This window comes from Neovison vison, chromosome 3 (genome assembly GCF_020171115.1).
Source record: "Neovison vison isolate M4711 chromosome 3, ASM_NN_V1, whole genome shotgun sequence".
NCBI classification, from domain to species: domain Eukaryota; kingdom Metazoa; phylum Chordata; class Mammalia; order Carnivora; family Mustelidae; genus Neogale; species Neogale vison.
The window spans coordinates 160945907-160964730 of record NC_058093.1 but is presented as its reverse complement, the minus strand read 5'-3'; the positions used below and the strand labels follow the sequence as shown (position 1 = coordinate 160964730).

The 18824-nt window shown below is 38.6% G+C and overlaps 1 long non-coding RNA gene across 2 annotated transcripts; it reads left to right on the top strand.

Annotated features, from left to right (window-relative positions):
• Window positions 1–1384: 1384 nt before the first annotated feature.
• LOC122901932 lies at window positions 1385–18348 on the top strand. Of its 2 annotated transcripts, XR_006383710.1 has the most exons (4): window positions 1385–1650; window positions 6198–6264; window positions 7764–7833; window positions 18314–18348. It is a non-coding gene; the product is annotated as an uncharacterized LOC122901932 (long non-coding RNA). The 2 variants fall into 2 exon arrangements; XR_006383709.1 differs by lacking the exon at window positions 6198–6264.
• Window positions 18349–18824: the final 476 nt, after the last annotated feature.

Below are 18824 nucleotides of genomic sequence, written 5' to 3'. Positions count from 1 at the left end.
TGTCTACTTCTATCTAGCTGCTGTCTCCTTAATACTAGCCACTGTCTTATCCCATCCAGATTGCTACAGAAGTTTCTGAAGTAATTACTGAAGTTTAAGTCTTACACCTTATAACCCATTCTCCCCAGAGCAGTAAGAGTCATCTTTTTAAAACATACAGACTCCGGAGAGCAGAGGCATGAGGTGGAGAACAGGACCGGGGTGGCCTGTGTCATTTGAGGCTTTGACTCTGGCCATGCCCGATATGTAATCGCTCCCTGGACTTCCTGCTCACGCAGCCAAACTTCCATTCTGCTTTTGCTGGTTTGAGTTCGTGTTTGATTACGTTCTTCCCCAGGATGTCCTCCCCTCCCCTCTTTTCCCAAGACGAGCTCCTGTCCCCACTATGTCTCAGTTTAAATGTCACCTGCTATGAGACACCTTTCCTGAACATTCTGCTTAAAGATATCTCCTCTCTGGGGCGCCTGGGTGGCTCAGTGGGTTAAGCCTCTGCCTTCAGCTCAGGTCATAATCTCAGGGTCCTGGGATGGAGCCCTGCATCCAGCTCTCTGCTCAGTGGGGAGCCTGCCTACCCCTCCCTCTCTGCCTGCCTCTTTGCCTACTTGTGATCTCTCTCTCTGTCTGCCAAATAAATAAATAAAATCTTAAAAAAAAAAAAAATCTCCTCTTCAAGTCTGCTTTTCCATGTCTTAGCCCCTTGTTGAGTTCTTTTTGTGGGGTTTGGCTTGGGTTTTGTTTTTGTTTTGTTTTGTTTTGTTTTCCTTTATTGCCTCCTCATGCATAATATAACTCGTACCATTTTATTTATTTTTATGTTTCTTTTAAAATCATTTCTCCCATTTGTAAAAGAGAGGGGATAAGCGGTCTTGGGCTCCATCCCCCCGGCTGGCATTGGCAGGATGTTGCCTGATCACATAACAGCCACCCAGTATTTATTAAATAAATGAATACATGCACTGTGTCTTTGAGCACTGGATAATCTATATTGCTTCAGAGAGGAAAAAAAAATGAGTCAGCACACGATTTTTAGACCTAGAAATGACTTTACTAGACTAAAAAGCCCTTCAGGAAAGTTTTACTGCATTTTCATTTCCTGCTCACCCCAAATACCTTGCATAATGCCTTCCTTATAACATGTGTACAATAACGTAAATTTTTGCTCCCAATTAAAATGCCAATTAAGTCAGCAAAGGAGCCAGGCAGTACTGAATTGCCAAAAATATACCCAAAGCTATCATTCCTCCTCTCAGAATTTACCGTGAGAATCCAGCAGGGCCAGGTTGGCATCAGGGGAAGAAAATTCCCCAGGCAAGTGGGTTAGAGAGCTGTAAATATTTAGTGAATGAATCATACGTTGCTGTAGCAAGTCAATTCCAGAAAGGAAGAGACAGAGAGAGGCAGAGACACAGGAAAATCTGAAACCCTCCGTCAGTAAGTAGAACCTGTCAGCAACCAAACCCGGAGCTGTGAAGTCCATTACGCTTCCCACACATAAATTTTCAATAACTCATGATGGCATTACGTAGCCCTCTTACCCTCTGATTCTCCCCGCCTCCTCGGGAGACCAGCCACAGAGCTGGGTCGCAGGGGGGTTAGGAAAGTCAAGGGCTGGAATATTGGAGCTATGAGATTTCAGCCAGGACTCAAAAGGTGAGTGCTCAGCTGTCTCTGTCAAGTCCTGTAATATAATGAGATTTCTTCATCTGTTTCCTCATCTATAAAATAGGAATTAATAAGAAGGCTCGCTCTGTGTACATCACAAACTGTTTCTACAACATATTATAAAAGTACTTTGTAAATTGTATAAATATTATCAAAATTCAGTTGCTAAACATAATCTTATTTTTTTATTATTCTTTTATTAAGTTCTTTTTTTAATTGCAGTATAGTTAACATAGTGTCATATTAGTTTCAGGTGTACAAGATTGTGATTTAGCTCTTTCATACAATATCTGATACTCACCACAACAAGTGATGAGTAATCCCCATCACCTGTTTCACCATGCCCCTCCCCCAACACCTTCCCTCTGGTAACCAGCAGTTCTCTATTGTTAAGAGTCTGTTTCTTGGTTTGTGTGACTCTCCTTTTCCCTTGGCTCATTTGTTTTGTTTCTTAAATCCCACATACGAGCGAAATCATATGGTATTTGTCTTTCTCTGATTGACTTAATTATTGTAGCATTATACTCTCTAACTCCAACCATGTTGTTGCAAATTATCAAGATGTCATTTTTTATCGCTAAGTAATATTCCATCATATGTAACATTCCATTATATATACAACATATTCCATTATGTATAATATTGTATGTATAACACATCTTCTTTTTATTTTTAATTTTTTATTATTATGTTCAATTAGCCAACATATAGTACATCTTTAGTATTCGATGTAGTGTTCAACAATTCATTAGTTGAGTATATCACCCACCCAGTGCTTATCACAAAAACACATCTTTACCCGTTCCATCTATTGATGGACTGGGCTGCTTCTCTATCTTGATTATTATAGATAATGCTGCAATCAACATAAGGGTGCATGTGTCCATTTGAATTAATGTTTTTGTATTTTGGGGGTAGATACCCAGTAGTGTGATTACTAGATCGTAGGATAGTTTTAATTTTAACTTTTTGAGGAAGCTCCATATTGTTTTCCGCAGTGGCTGCTCCAGTTTGCATTCCCACCAACAGTGGACAAAGGTCCCTTTTTCTCTACATCGTCACCAATACTTGTTGTTTCTTATCTTTTTGATTTTAGCTATTCTGACAGGTGTGAGGAGATACCTTTTGTAGTTTTGATTTGCATTTCTCTGATGATGAGTGATACTAAGCATCTTTTCAGGCCTCTGTTGGCCATCTGAATGTCTTCTTTGGAGACATGTGTTTATGTCTTCAGCTCTTCAGCCCATTTTAAATTAGATTATTTGTTATTTTCATTGTTACTGGCACAAATCTGTACTCTGGTAGTTCCAGAGCTCTTTACTCACTTACATTCACCACAAAGATGAAATTCATATAATAATATAGTTCTTTGTACATACCTGAGAGCTATTGAAAAAAATATATGATCCAACCACTTGTGCTGAAAGCACTTTTGGGAAAGAGTTCCAGATACTCACTAAACCTAAATGAAAGCCAGACTCTGGCTTTCTTTCTTTTCTTCTTTTTGTCTAATGTTTGTCACATTAGCCAAAACATGTGGTCCCTTTAAAAATGTTATCACACGGAGACTCATGAAAAAATTGATCTATGAGATATCTGGACAATGTAGTTCTCTGAATAGCAGGGAGAGTAGGTAGTTTACATAAAGTCCTCATTTCCCAACAGTAGGTCACAACCCAAATTGGAGTTGTGGGTAGCAAAGTGTTCTGGGGAAAAGATATGCCCTCCAGCCTCCTGACCAATCATAGTAGACCAAGGAGAAAAACAGTGTCTGATGGAAAAGTGCTCAGAGGAATGAGCCCTGTACTAGTCCCACTTGTCCCCTTAGCCTCAGAAACAGTGAAAAGAGTAGAGGACCACATCCCCATTCGGGAGAAACCTGTGTGCTGTATGGGTTAAGTACAGGACTTTGGTGCCACCTAATAACTGTGCAACATTGTGACTCAGGCAATTGATTTAACCTCTCTGTGCCTTAGTTTCTTCATCTGTAAAATGGAAATAATGGAATAACTCTCAAAAGGACACTGCGAGGAATTAATATGGTAAAATGGTATGGAGTTAGCAACGTACCTGGCACTGCCTGTGTCCTGGCACACAGCGAGGGCTCAAAAAGGCCCGTTACTCCTAATATTTCTGAATGGAGCAATAAAAACGTGATTTTTGTTTCCTTCTTAGACTTTAGGGTCACAAAGGCTTAATGCTGCTCAAGTTGACATTACAGTAAGAAACTTTGGGAAGAGAGTGCTTGGTGATTCAGTCAGTTAAGCATCTGCCTTTGGCTTAGGTCACAGGTCACAATCCCAGGGTCCTGGGATGGGTTCCTTGTTTTACAGGGAGCCTGCTTCTCCCTCTGCCTGCCATTCCTCCTGCTTGTGCACTCTCTCCCTCTCTCTCTGACATATGAATAGATCAATAAAATCTTTTTAAAAAGAAAAGGTGGGAAGTTATTTCCTAAGATAACCCTTTTACTTGAAAGGACCCATCAATGACCCTGAATTTAACCTGTTCCAATAAAAATCATGTCAAAGTTTCAATGGATTCAGTTATCCGAAGGCTCTAATTTACAAAGGGAACGTTCAGTTGCATTATTCATTTCTCTCTGGTTAAATCGTCAATAATCCTAATGTAAACTATTAATCCATACAGAAGCACCAAGGAGCACTTTTCTTTTGCTATTAGGTTTTATGCTTCTACAGCATTGCCTTTAAGTTACATAAAGAGGTCTAATGTCTCCTGATCGTGAAAAAAATTAGCTGCTTGGACCCTTACAGGATCCCTAAGCCATTTCTGCCCTGTCCCCAGTGGTCTGAAATGGCGTTTTCTAGGCATTTTCCTTGAAAATAAATCCTTTTAATGCACTTTACCTCTTGGGTGACATCTGAGTATCCAGGCCAAAGAAGGCATCTGATTAAAACGTGGTTTGAAGATGAAGCCCAGAAATTTTAAATACATTTTCAGAGTTATTCTCAAGCTGTAAACATCTTTTGTTTTTACCATAAATTTTTCCAGGTTCTTATTTAGCGGTTCTCTCTTGAGCATAAGAAACAAAAAAATCTCAAATAATTTTAATCATGTATCTAACTCATTTGTTCATTTATTTATTCAACCATTCACTGTACATTTATTGATGTTACAGACAACGTATAAGCTTTACAAGAAACAGCCCTTGTAACGTATGTGATGATCCAGACACAACAAATTATTATACTATAGTGTTATAAGTTCTTTCTTTCTCTTTTTCTTTCTTCCTTTTATTTATTTGAGAGAGAGAGAAAGAGTGAGTGTACTAGAGTGTGAGCAGGGGGAGGAGCAGAGGCAGAGGAGAAGCAGACTCCCTGCTGAAGGAGCGGAGCCCAGTGGGTTGGGGGGTGTCTCTATCCCACACTCTGAGACAGTGACCTGAGCCCAAAGCAAAAGTCTGATCCTTAACCGACTAAGCTACCCAGGGGCCCCTTGTAAGTTCTTTAATACAAATATGTGCCAAGTGGTAAGGAAGCTCAGGAGTAACAATTTTTTCTGGAGGTGTTGGGAAGGGGTATCACGAAGTAGGAATAAGGTGGGTATTTACAATGAGTAGAAGTCAGATTGTAGAAATGAAGGAGGAAATCACTAATTATAAATGAAATAATGTTAACATGAGTTAACATTTAGACCACCGACTAGTACATGGTGAGTGCCATAGAGATGTTAGCTGATGTCAAGTATTACCATCCCAGCACCATCATCTAGACAATAGGAGTCATGGGAGCGCTAACCACTGATGTTACCCGGGGGGCTGCCTCTCTTGATGTCATGTTGCCCTCGACAGGTTCATCTGCAGTTTCAAAGGTCATATTTAATAAACACGACCTACTGCCATCTAGCACTCTTTCTCTGTCCAGCTAAAATATTGGGCTAAAAGTATACACTTCATAATATGGGAAAAGTTTATTTAGAAGAGATCGAGATGGAAAACCCGTGTTTAAGGTAAAAGGGAAAGAACTGAAGAATGGAGGGGAACAAAGTCAACGTGCTTAGGAGTTTCATCCCGGGGATATCTGATGGCAGTTGCAATGGAATGTCAAAGGTTGGCTGTTTATTAGCATAGAATTAGCTGTGCTGCAAAACCAGTAACAATGAGCTCTCCTGTGGGTTAGCACAGAGCAAGTCTGCCATGAGTCTGGAGGCTCATAGAAAATCCTTCTTCTAGGTCTAACAAAGATGAAAATGCCATGAGTCTAGAGGCTCTGCAGAACAGTTCCCCTCAAAGTGGCAGTCTGGGGACTCGGTCTAATACAACTATGCCAGCCAGAACGCATGGCTTCTGGGTCACCAAAAAGGGGAGGGAGAGACCTGGAGAGTCACACCCCTGTTAATAAATGCTTTGACCTCACAGTGCCCCTCATCAATTGTACTTCAACTCACAACTCATTGACCATAACTAGTCTTATGACCTTATTTAACTAGTAAGGGGTATTAGGGAATTCATGGGAATACATGGGTACTCAGCTATTTTATAATTTTTTATTTCTTTTTATTTTTAAACTTTTTTGCAGAAGTGGAGATTGAAGAAAATGCTGTTTTTTCCCTTATAAATGGTTTCTATTAGAGTCACTCTTCTCAGTAAGTTGAAAAGTCATTGATTTTTTTTTTTTTTAAGAAATCATGCACCCTAAAACTTAGTACCTAGGTATGGAATATAGAAATTTTAATAAATTTTATCAATATAAATTTTATCAATATAATAAAATATATTATTTTATAATATAAAGAAAATATAAATACATTTCATATAGAATATATTAAATTTATATAAATTTTATTTATTACTTATTTATTATTTATAAATGTTACATAAATAAATTTTAATAGATTAAAAAAGTTGGTACTACATGTCTCTACACTGTCCATTAAACTACCTGACAACATCACTTACCATTTTATCTACACAAGTATTTCCTTTTGTCTTTGCTTCTGTCTCATCAAAAGTCTAATTTTTGCCCTAAGAGATGTTTCATAAGGAAAAAAGAAATAGAGCTGACATTACTTCTTCTATATATCATTACCTTGATTTATTGCTCTCTGCTTCTGTAAAATTTGAATCCGCCTTAAAGGAAAATACTTAACTCAGCTGTTCTTAAGACAAAAATGATACTCTTCCACTTTAAGTAATTTTCTTTGTCAAAATATTCTTCAAATGTTTTTTGTTGTTTGACTATTTCTCTGCTAAAGAAAAACTTGAGAAATGCCCTTCTCTATGTCTTCACCTTCTCCATTTTGTTGATCTTGGGATTCATGTCATTGCATGTGAACATGCCTTTACAACTTTTACACAGTATCTTAGCTGACAAAGAAAAACAATCCTTGTCCAAGGTCTAACAAAGATGAAAAGCCTGCCCAAGTATGATTCTTAGCATATAATATTTATTTAAATATGCCCAAGTTCTAATTCTCCAGACTCTCCAGTAATGATACCCAATCAGAGATTCTAAAAACTCCTAATTGATGTAAATGAAGTACATTCCATTATTCTTATCCATAATTCATCAAATTATATGCCCAGATGGGTCACTGTCACCTCCATAAAAATGACAAGTGATTTAAAGTCCTAATGGAAATAGATGTATAGGTTTCAAAATTCCATCAAAGCATTTCTCTTAGAAACATAATCAATAGTGCTTTCAGTGAACAGCTCACTCCAATAAAATGGGTATGTTGCAATTAATTCAGGCCTTGAATTTCACGTCCCAACAGTAACAATGAAATCTGGAGAACTCATGATGGCTGGATGTTCTCCCCAGCCAGTCTTCCAGGCCAGCAGGCATCAGACGTGCCGGCAGAACAGACTGCCGTGCAGCGATCAAGCATGAGGCCTGTTATATTATATTCACTGCAAAAGATATAGTGTCCAAATTTTAAAATTATTTTCTTTTCTTAGGTATGGTAAGAGTAAACTCAAGCATGTCCTATGTCTTTCTTATTCCTTTACTTTGGATCTGTGAGAACTGTGTCTGTCCTGCCTGGCAATCCAGTGTGCCAGGACGCCAATAAATATTAATAGTTGATGCAATTAATCACGTGAAAAAATACTGAGAATTTCTCCCATATCTGGGCTTTTCCAGGGGAACCTATCGCACAGGGGAACATCAGGGACATCACAATGGAGAAAAGGTTTGGAATCATCAACTCCAGGTAAGCCTTGGCGAATATTCCTAAAACAACTTTTCCGGCTACATTTGGTCTAAAGCAAATAGAGTTTTGCTCTCGGCTGTAATTCTCTGGTATGACCTTTCCATATTCGGCCACTTAGTAATTCACGTCTAAAACACCAAGTTAGTAACTTGGTAGTTTTTTTCGCTTCTGTACTGAAATCATTTTTGCAAATAATTTCTTTTACTAACAGTACATACCATTCAATCCCCTGAAACCAAGTGGTTCAATGTCCTCCACTGACAGCTCAAATATTTGCCTCCACTTTACGTAGCAAACAGAAAAGGAGATGGGATTTCAGTTCAAATAGATCAATGGAATGACTTCAAGCAATATTATTCCAAATGCTCCTTTATGACAGTTACGTCATCAAACTGAAACCCGAGAGGCATTGTAAAAATGTACAGACATAAATAACACATTGCTCATGAAACATAACTCTCTTATGCAGAGAATCTAGGAATTCAGAATTCCTCTCAAAACAAACAAATAGGGGCGCCTGGGTGGCTCAGTGGTTTAAGCCTCTGCCTTCAGCTCAGGTCAGATCCTGGGATCGAGTCCCGCATCAGGCTCTCTGCTCGTCAGGGAGCCTGCTTCCTCTTCTCTCTCTCTCTGCTTGCCTCTCTGCCTACTTGTGATCTCTCTCTGTCAAATAAATAAAATCTTTAAAACAAACAAACAAACAAAAACTCACGGTGGTATTCCTTCAACCAATAATAAACTCTGGCATCCAATATTGTGCAAGATCCCTTAGCAGATCCTGTAACTGGCAAATGCAGTTTGACTGTATTTAAAATACTGTTCTCCATTTGCTCATAGCATCACACACCCAGGCCACAGGTCAGAGAAAATGGCTAATTTAATATGAAATACATGACCACGGAACTCATAGGCATTTCTCTAAAAAGCCCCAGACTGCTTCCAAACAATGAATCTGTGTGGGGGAAAAAAAAACAAAACACAATTTAAACTGTCTTAGAGTGGAAAAGTCTCCAGTTACAAATAGTCTCTAGATGATGTTTAAATAAGAGTTGAAGAATAGTAAGAATTCCCAACACATCTGAAACCACTTATATCTCCTATTTCATAAACGAAAGATAGATAAACCAATGTCAAATTTATTTGAGTTGAAATAAAAAACACTCCCAAGAAGAGTATCATCCAGAGTGAATATTTATAGAAAAGTTCTATTCCTTAAAATATATATGTGTTTATGATGTCAAGCATTGCCAGAATCCTTAAGTTTAGGACTATCATATTGAAAGTTTTCTAACAACCTTGCTTGGGAGATGAATATTGGCTTATAAAAAATGCCCAAGGGTTTAAAAAAAAAAAAACCCACTTTGGAGAAGCTAATAAGAATGTTAAAAATTCACTCCAAATCCTTTCCCTCTGACAAAATATCTTCTTCAGTGATCTTTGTGGGATTTCTAAAATATTTTAATAATAAATAGATGTCTCCTTTTTTCTGCCTAACACATTCATAAATTATAACAACTTACTGGTTTATGACCATTCAAAATTTAAATAGATTCTAATTATAATCAAAAGTGGGGGGTGTGTAATAATTTAAGCCAATGAATAACAAATGCAACTCCTAGATATATTGATATTACAATTTTATAATTATGCTAGTTATGACACAAAACTTTACATAGAGGACAAATACAAAAGCAATCATCCCAACTGCTGGTCTTTTTTTTTTTTTTTCCAATTTATTTATTTTCAGAAAAACAGTATTCATTATTTTTTCACCACACCCAGTGCTCCATGCAAGCTGTGCCCTCTATAATACCCACCACCTGGTACCCCAACCTCCCACCCCCCCGCCACTTCAAACCCCTCAGATTGTTTTTCAGAGTCCATAGTCTCTCATGGTTCATCTCCCCTTCCAATTTACCCAAAAGCACATACCCTCCCCAATGTCCATAACTCTACCCCCCTTCTCCCAACCCCCCTCCCCCCAGCAACCCACAGTTTGTTTCGTGAGATTAAGAGTCACTTATGGTTTGTCTCCCTCCCTATCCCATCTTGTTTCATGGATTCTTCTCCTACCCACTTAAGCCCCCATGTTGCATCACCACTTCCTCATATCAGGGAGATCACATGATAGTTGTCTTTCTCTGCTTGACTTATTTCGCTAAGCATGATACGCTCTAGTTCCATCCATGTTGTCGCAAATGGCAAGATTTCGTTTCTTTTGATGGCTGCATAGTATTCCATTGTGTATATATACCACATCTTCTAGATCCATTCATCTGTTGATGGACATCTAGGTTCTTTCCATAGTTTGGCTATTGTGGACATTGCTGCTATAAACATTCGGGTGCACGTGCCCCTTTGGATCACTACGTTTGTATCTTTAGGGTAAATTCCCAGTAGTGCAATTGCTGGGTCATAGGGCAGTTCTATTTTCAACATTTTGAGGAACCTCCATGCTGTTTTCCAGAGCGGTTGCACCAGCTTGCATTCCCACCAACAGTGTAGGAGGGTTCCCCTTTCTCCGCATCCTCGCCAGCATCTGTCATTTCCTGACTTGTTGATTTTAGCCATTCTGACTGGTATGAGGTGATATCTCATTGTGGTTTTGATTTGTATTTCCCTGATGCCGAGTGATATGGAGCACTTTTTCATGTGTCTGTTGGCCATCTGGATGTCTTCTTTGCAGAAACGTCTGTTCATGTCCTCTGCCCATTTCTTGATTGGATTATTTGTTCTTTGGGTGTTGAGTTTGTTAAGTTCTTTATAGATTTTGGACACTAGTCCTTTATCTGATATGTAGTTTGCAAATATCTTCTCCCATTCTGTCACCAACTGCTGGTCTTAAAAAATGCAAGGCAACATAGAATAGAATAAATATTTGGGTATTGGTTTTGGCAAGCAATTTTACGTAGTTTGTGTCTTGGGGCCTTTGCACCACCTGGAATTCCTCTCCCAGCCAGCTGTTCCTAGCCAGGTTGCCTCAGCCAAGCTCTTTTATTCCTGAAGCATCCAGCATTGGGTGTGAAGCTTCCTGAAGGTTCCCAGGCCCTCAGTGCCTATCCCACCACAGTACTCATCACCCCGAAACACAATTTCCTCTTCACTTCTTAATATATTCCTCTGGCTGAAAGATTCTTCATGGTCATGATCATGTTTCATTTATCATGTTATTTCATATTCCTATCACCTAAGAGATGCTCAGTACATAATTGTCAGTTATTGCTAAATGGATAACCACCAAAATACAATATAAGGAGCGGTATCTGAAAATTACATTAAAAATGTTTTAGTATCAACAACACATACTCACCTAAAAATGATATATCTGTCACCATACCTCCAATTTAGATGTTTGGCTAAACATCTGGGGGAAACATTACTTTGAGAATATTCTGTCTTTTCAAATAAGCTATATGATGGTTCCCATGAAACCTGCTTATAAACCCCTTTTCTATGTTGGCTTAGTTGAAAATAATCATAAATGAAAGTTATGGTGCCTGTTTTTTTCCACTGGTGAAAATACCAGTTTTTCACTGGTATTCCACTGTAAATACCATTTTGTTTTTCAGCCTGAGTTCCTCTCAGTGAGGAACTCTGTCGTTCTTCTTGAGTCCTCTACTAAGCCCTACATCATCTTTAGTAGATAACTCCAACTCCTAGAATATTCCCTTCTTCCACTCTGCCTATTCCTATCCTCCCTTCAAATTTTCTTCATCTGATTACTCCCCTATCTCTTTTCCTCTAGTTTGAAATTGAAAAGGCATCCCACCTCCTGTATTTGTTTCAGGATATGAGGTTAATACACAAAAATCAAGTGCTTTCCTATCTATCAGCAAATGAACAAGTGGAATTTGAAATCAATAACAAGTTACTATTTATATTAGAACCTCCAAAATGAAATACTTAGGTATAAATCTAATAACAGATATACAAGATCTATATGAGGAGAATTACTCTGATGCACAAATTCGAAGAAGAACTAAATGGATAGGTATTCCAAGTTCATGGACAGAAAGGCTAAATATTGTCAAGCTATCAGTTCTTCCCAACCCGATGTAGAGATTCAGTGCAACCTCAATCAAAATCCCAGCCAGTTATTTTGTGGATACCGACAAAGTGATTCTAAAGTTTATATGGAGAAGCAAAAAACTCAGAATAGACAATACAACACTGAAGGACAAGAATGAAGTGGGAGGGTCAATGCTACCTGACTTCAAGACTACTGATTTCAACTACCTGACTTTAAGACTTACTGTGAAACTATAGTAATCAAGACAGTGTGTTATTGGTGGAAGAATAGACAAACAGATGAAAGGAACAGAGTCAGGAGCCCAAAAGTAGGACCTCATAGAGTCAACATATCATGGACAAAGGAGCAAAGTCAATACAGTGGAGAACAACTAGTCTTCAACAAATGGGACTAAAACAACTGAACATCCACACTCAAAAAGAAGGAGAAGGAAAAGAAAAGAGTCTGGACACAGCCCTTATATTCCTCACAATAACTAATTCAAAATGTGTCATAGACCTAAATGTAAAATGCAAAGCCATGAAACTCCTAGAAAGATAATGCAGGAGAAAACCTTGATGACCTTGCGTATGGTGATGACTTTTTAGATATGACACCAATGGCACTATCCATGAAAGAAATAAATGATAAGCTGGACTGCATTAAAATTTAAAACTTCTCCACTGTGAAAGACATGTCAAGAGAAGGAGAAGACACGCCATAAACTCTTAAACTCAACAATAAGAAAACAACCTAATTAAAAAATGGACCAAAGAACTTAACAGATACCTCACCTAAGAATATGCACGATGGAAGATAAACATATGAAAAGATGCTCTACATCACATATGATCAGAGAAATACAAATTAAAATGAGATACCACTACACACATATCCAAATGGCCCAAGTCTGGAACAGTGGTCATACCAATCCTGGACAGGTTATAGAGCAGGAGGGCAGAAGCTCTCATTCATTGCTGGTGGGAATGCAAAATAGCAGAGCCACTCTGGAAGACAGTTTGGTGGTTCCTCACAAAACTAAACATACTCTTAACATACAATCCAGCAATTGCGCTCCTCGGTATTTACTCAAAGAAGTTAAAAACTACGTCCACACCAAAACCTGCACACGGATAGTTACAGAAGCTTCCTTTATACTTGCCAAAACTTGGAAGCAACCAAGATGTCTGTCAGTAGGTGAATGGATAAATAAGCTGGTACATCCAGACAATGGACTATTATTTAGCTCTTAAAAAAAAAAAAAAAAGAGCTATCAAGCCATGGAAAGTTATGAAGAAAACTTAAAGGCATAAAAAAAAAAATACTTAACTGCATTATACCAGTTTGAAAAGGCTACATGTTGTATGATTCTAACTACACAACATACTGGAAACTCTGTGAAAGATCAGTGGTCATCAAGGATTAGGTTGGGTGGGGAGAGAGCAGAATAAATAGGCAGAACACAGACAATTTTTGGAGCAATGAAAATATTCTGTATGATACTTTGATGATGGACACATATCATTTGTCAAAACCCACAGAACGTATAACACCAAGAGTGAACCCTAAGGTGAGCTAAGGACTTTGGGTGATTATGATGTGCCCATGCAGTTTGATCAATTGTAATGAATGTCCCACTCTGGTGGGGGATGTTGATAAACGGGGCGGCAGTGCATGTGTGGGAGTGGGGGTATATGGGAAATCTTCCATTCTACTTAATTTTGCTATGAATCTAAAATTGCTCTAAAAAAAAAAATCTATTTTTTTTTTTAAAGGGAGGGAGAAGTGCACCTGACTGACTCAGTTGGTTAAGCCTCCATCTCTTGATTTCAGCTCATGATCTCAGGGTCGTGAGATGGAGTCCCTAATCAGGCTCCCCACTAGGAATGGAGACTTTGAGATTCTCTCTCTCACTCTGCCCTGCACCCCTGCTCATGCTCTCTCTCTCCCCATCATAAATAAATAAATAAATAAGGAGGAGGGCTCATAAGGGGTTTTATTTAAAAACATGAAGATAAAATGTAGCTTAAGGCTCATAAAGTCCAAACCCCACATTCTATAGCCAAGGAGAGGGAGATGCAGGGAGCACAGAGACTTATCCAAGGTGAGAAAAGATTGAGAAAAAAGAAAACATTTTTTAAATTTTCCAAGCCAAAGTATTGCTCTGGTTTTCCCAAAGGAGTCAAAGTGTATGTATGAAAGTGTGTGTTGGGGTACAGCCAAAAAGTCCTGTGTGTACATATCTGTACGTGTACATGTCTACACAAAATGAAGTAGTAACTGAATAGTTTGTACCAAAAATAGATTTGGCCTAAACTGTCCAGGTAATTAAAGTCTTGTAATTTTTTTTCTTGAATCTTTGAGATGATTGCTCTAATTCTCTGCTTCACTTTAATACATGGACACCCCTATAAAATACAAATTTAAAATGCTACACCTTTTAGACAGGCTTGTCCTTCTTTAGAACCTATTAATATTTACACTTTGATATTAAATCTCCAGAGTCTAATTAGGTGGCAGATGGGGGCCATGTCTGTAAAGGGAACATATTAAAATATCACTGACCTGTCAGCAGACCAAAGCTAGAGAACTTTCTCTACAATTTGTGAGTTAACTCTGAAGGACAATTCTGAGCTGCTGAGCTAAGAGCTGCCTATCACTTCACTTGCCCGCTCTTACTATCTTAACATATGTGGAGATTTTCCAAAATTGCCATAGAGTCACTTACTCATTCTGTCACCCATAGCAAGGGCTAGCATGCCTATAAAAAGACAGAGAGAAAATACCTCATCTGTCTCCCATCCATCACCTCCCCAAACATTCAGGACAGACTCTACTCTCCAATTTTTCAGGTCATTTCACAAAAGCACCAGTGCCTCTCCAACAGTAAAGAAAATCACTCAACCGTCTCTGGGATGATGGGGACACCTTGCCCCTGACCTCCCAATTCAGTATAAATCTAATAATACAGATCATGAAGGTACAGTGTGTCTTCATCAGGAAGTAAACAGCTTGAGGCCTTTTATTCATTTCATTTCTGGAGCATTTCAAGACTACAGACCAGAATAGAAAAATATAGAATCCCATGTCTCTACCACTAAGATAAAACAAGTTAACTTTTACAATACTTGCTTCAACCCCTCTATCTATTTATCCATCTGCCTGAGCCCCTTTCATGTGTCCTGCTCTTTCACAGAAGTAGACCGCCATTTTAAAGTTCACATTCCTGTACGTGAGGAGAAGGTGGGAGACGAGGAGAAGGAGGGGGAAATGGGGGGGGTGTTTTTGTATTTTCCAGATTGATTATAATGAGAATATATTACTTTTGTAATAAGGCAAAATCATTTGGAAAACAAAAATTAAAACAACAGTGTTATCTTCTCATTTCAAGGAGTACAGATGGAACGCATTCTTGAAAAAATTGTTTTCTATCACAGCTTGGAAAAGTATGTGTGGACAGACCACGTTCACGCTGTCTGAGCAGGGAGAGAGAGGAGTCAGGGCTGCTCCTGCTGTCCCTGATCACGTTTCAGTCCCCCAGAGGGTGGTGGCCTCCTCCAGCCTCCCAGCAGCTGGTAGGGGCACACATTCTGCCGTCAACACGACCTCGCCTAAATGCCCATGGGCCACTCTTCTTTGATTAGGAAAGAGGCCATTGCTTCCATGAGAGCAGTTTTTAAAAATTGATGAGAAGGAAAAGTAATCCTTTCAACAAAGGATACTGAAATAATTGGACAATAACAGGCAATTTTTTAAAAAGAACTTAACCTAAATTTCACACCTTATAAAAATTAACTCAAAAGAGATTAGAGATCTAAGCATAAAATGTAAGACCATAAAATGTTTACATGAAAATGTAGAAGAAAACTTCATGACCTGAAGGGAGACAAAAAGGTTTTTGACATAACACCAAAGATGTGATCCCGAAAATTTAAAAAAATCATTAAATTGGACCTTATAAAAATTAAAAATGCTTGCTCTGAGAAAGACCCTGTTAAGAGGATGAAAAGACAAGCCACAGACTGGGAGAAAGTACTTGCAGATCATATGCCTGACAAAGGACTTGTATCTAAAATGTGTGATAAAGGGACACCTGGGTGGCTCAGTTGGTTAAGCGTCTGCCTTCAGCTCAGGTCATGATCCCAAGGTCCTGGGATGGAGCTTCACTTGGGGCTCCCTGCTCAGCGGGGAGCCTGCTTCTCAGTCTCTCTCTGCCTGCCTCTCTGCCTACTTGTGTTCTCCGTCTGTGGGGTAAATAAATAAATCTTTTTAAAATAATAATAATAAATAAATTATTTAATTATTAAATAATTATTTAATTACTAAATAATTATTTAATTATTAAATAATTAATTAAAAAATAAAAATAATTTAAAATCCAATTTTAAGCAAATTATATTACATTATTTACATATCTATGGGTGAATCTACACTAAACTGGTATAATAAAAAACAGTAGTTATAAATATAATGAAGGAAAAAATGTTTACCCAAGATGACCACCATATGAGAAACTGAATTAAATGATTGTGTGCTGCCTTTTTCTGTAGGAAGTAAAATTATTTTCTTGGTCCTTCAAGGAGTTACTCTTCTCATTAACAAAAAGCATGTCTTTTTTTCCTGCAAGGCCCCATACCCTTAGAAACCCTTAAGCATGATTTAAGTTGTCAGCAGATTAATTTGAACTTTCACCAATAAATTATTCATATTTTTTCCTCCAATAATGACTAATGGAATATGTAGGAAATGTGGAGTGTTCACATTTTGACAGTCATTTTTATCAGAACACTGAAAGCAAGTACTCTTAAACATTTATCACAGGACTACATTAAAATCGGTTGCAGACAGAAGGAACGAGAAGAGACTCATTATCTAAATTCCTGAAGTATGGAATGATGTGGTTGTGACCTTTAATTAATATAATGCTCTACAGATGGGAAAGTCTGACACACATGCCTTATATTGTACAAACTCCACCTAAGTGTTTGCTAAATCAACATTAAAAGCCTGAGTTGCTGGGTCACACATAGTTATCTTTATTTATTTATTTATTTTTAAATCTTTGGCCCCAGAGAAAAACCACATTCTGAAGGACAGATACACTGACATATGCATAGAACATGAAAAGACAGCAGTATGTTGTCATGTTGTCCTTTTCCTCACACTTGGTAGAATTTCTCCATTGCTCACTACTTCGAAGCAAAAATTACTAGTTGTTCCAAAACATGGGCTGGTTTTATAAACTGATCTTTCACGATTTCAAGGAAGAGTGCCCATAATCTCAACTGACCTAAAGCAGGCCTCCACAGAGCTACTAGTCCCCGCGGCCAACCGCTCACACAGAGCAACTCCCGGGAGTACTGAAAGATATTTGGGGAAAGCCTTTTCTTTTCCGTAGGTGAATTCACTACACGTGGAGGTTTGATGGGGGGCTGGGTAAGTCAAGGGGCTGCTCCTGCGTCTGGTGAATACAGTATGTTAAAGATTGTCTAACTATCAGGTTATCTTGCAAATCAGTTCCTTTTCTGACCTAATACCTAGAAGGTATTAAGCAATAACAGGCTAGCTGGTAGAGCCTTACAGTTTTTCCTTAAAGAAAAATGCATTTAACAAAATATTTTTAAAATATAAATATTTATTCTCTTTATCAGTGACTGTTGTCCTACATTTAGTAGTTTTTAAGACTGTATTTTTTTTTAGAGCAGTCTTAGGAGGATAAAGCAAAATTGAGAGGAAGATACAGGGATTTCTCATAATACTCTCCCTCCCCTGCCAAACACACGGCCTCCGCATTATCAACATCATTCACCAGAATGGTACTTTTTTTTTCTTTAACCAAGAATTAACCCATATTGACATATCATAATCACCCAAAGCACTTAGTTTACCTTAGGGTTCACTCTTAGTGTTGTACATTCCATGATTCAGGATAAAAGATTACCATCGTTATGATATCATATAGAGTATTTTCAGTGCCCTAAAAACCCCTACATTTAAATTTTAATTTAGGTGTTTCTTGGGGGTATTTTGCCCTTTCAATAATATGGTATTTTCGCGTTGGTGGTATAGTGGTGAGCATAGCTGCCTTCCAATAATATGGTATTTTTATTTTATTTTATTTTTTGAAGATTTTATTTATTTGAGGGCAACACTCTCAGTCCCCTCCCTCCTGGGGAGTTTTGTACTATCCCTTTGCTATCACTCAATAAATCTTGCTTTAAAAAAAAAAAAAAAGATTTTAAGAGAGAGCACTGCATGCGCATATGGGCATGGGGGATTGTGGGGAGAGGGAGAGGGAGAGGGAGAAGCCGACTCCTCACTGAGCAGAAAGCCCCAAATGGGGCTCAATCCCAGAACCCTGGAATCATGACCCGAGTCTAAGGAAGCCACTTAGCCAACTGAGTCGCCCAGGCGCCCCAATGATATGACATTTTATTTTATTTTTAAAGATTTTATTTATTTATTTGACAGAGATCACAAATAGGCAGAGAAGCAGGCAGGGGAAGGGTCGAGAAGCAGGATCCCCGCTGAGCAGAGAGCCGGAGGAGGGACCCGATCCGAGGACTCTGGGATCACGACCCCAGCAGAAGGCAGCGACTTAACTCACTGAGCCACCCAGGCGCCCCAATATGGCGTTTTAGAAGACAGAGTGTAAGTACCTTTATTTTGTTTTTAAAAAAGACTGTTTGTGTGACCAATGGATCTATCGCAGCTGCTAACTCAGGAAATGAACCCAGAGCCCCGGCCTGCTGCTACAGCCCGCTGCTCCATCCCAAGGAACCCAAGGCGGCCCGACAAATGGAAAGCACAGCGCCCGCCTGGATTTGCCAGTGCTGTTGCCTAACAAACTTAGATAATAAGCTTGTCTCAAGGGAAAACAATAATTGAAAGAGGGTTTGAAAAAGAGATTTATTTCAGGCGGCGGCGGAGGGGAGAGATGGCCGGCTTAAGCCTAGAGTTTTATAGGAGAGGTTAGGGAGGT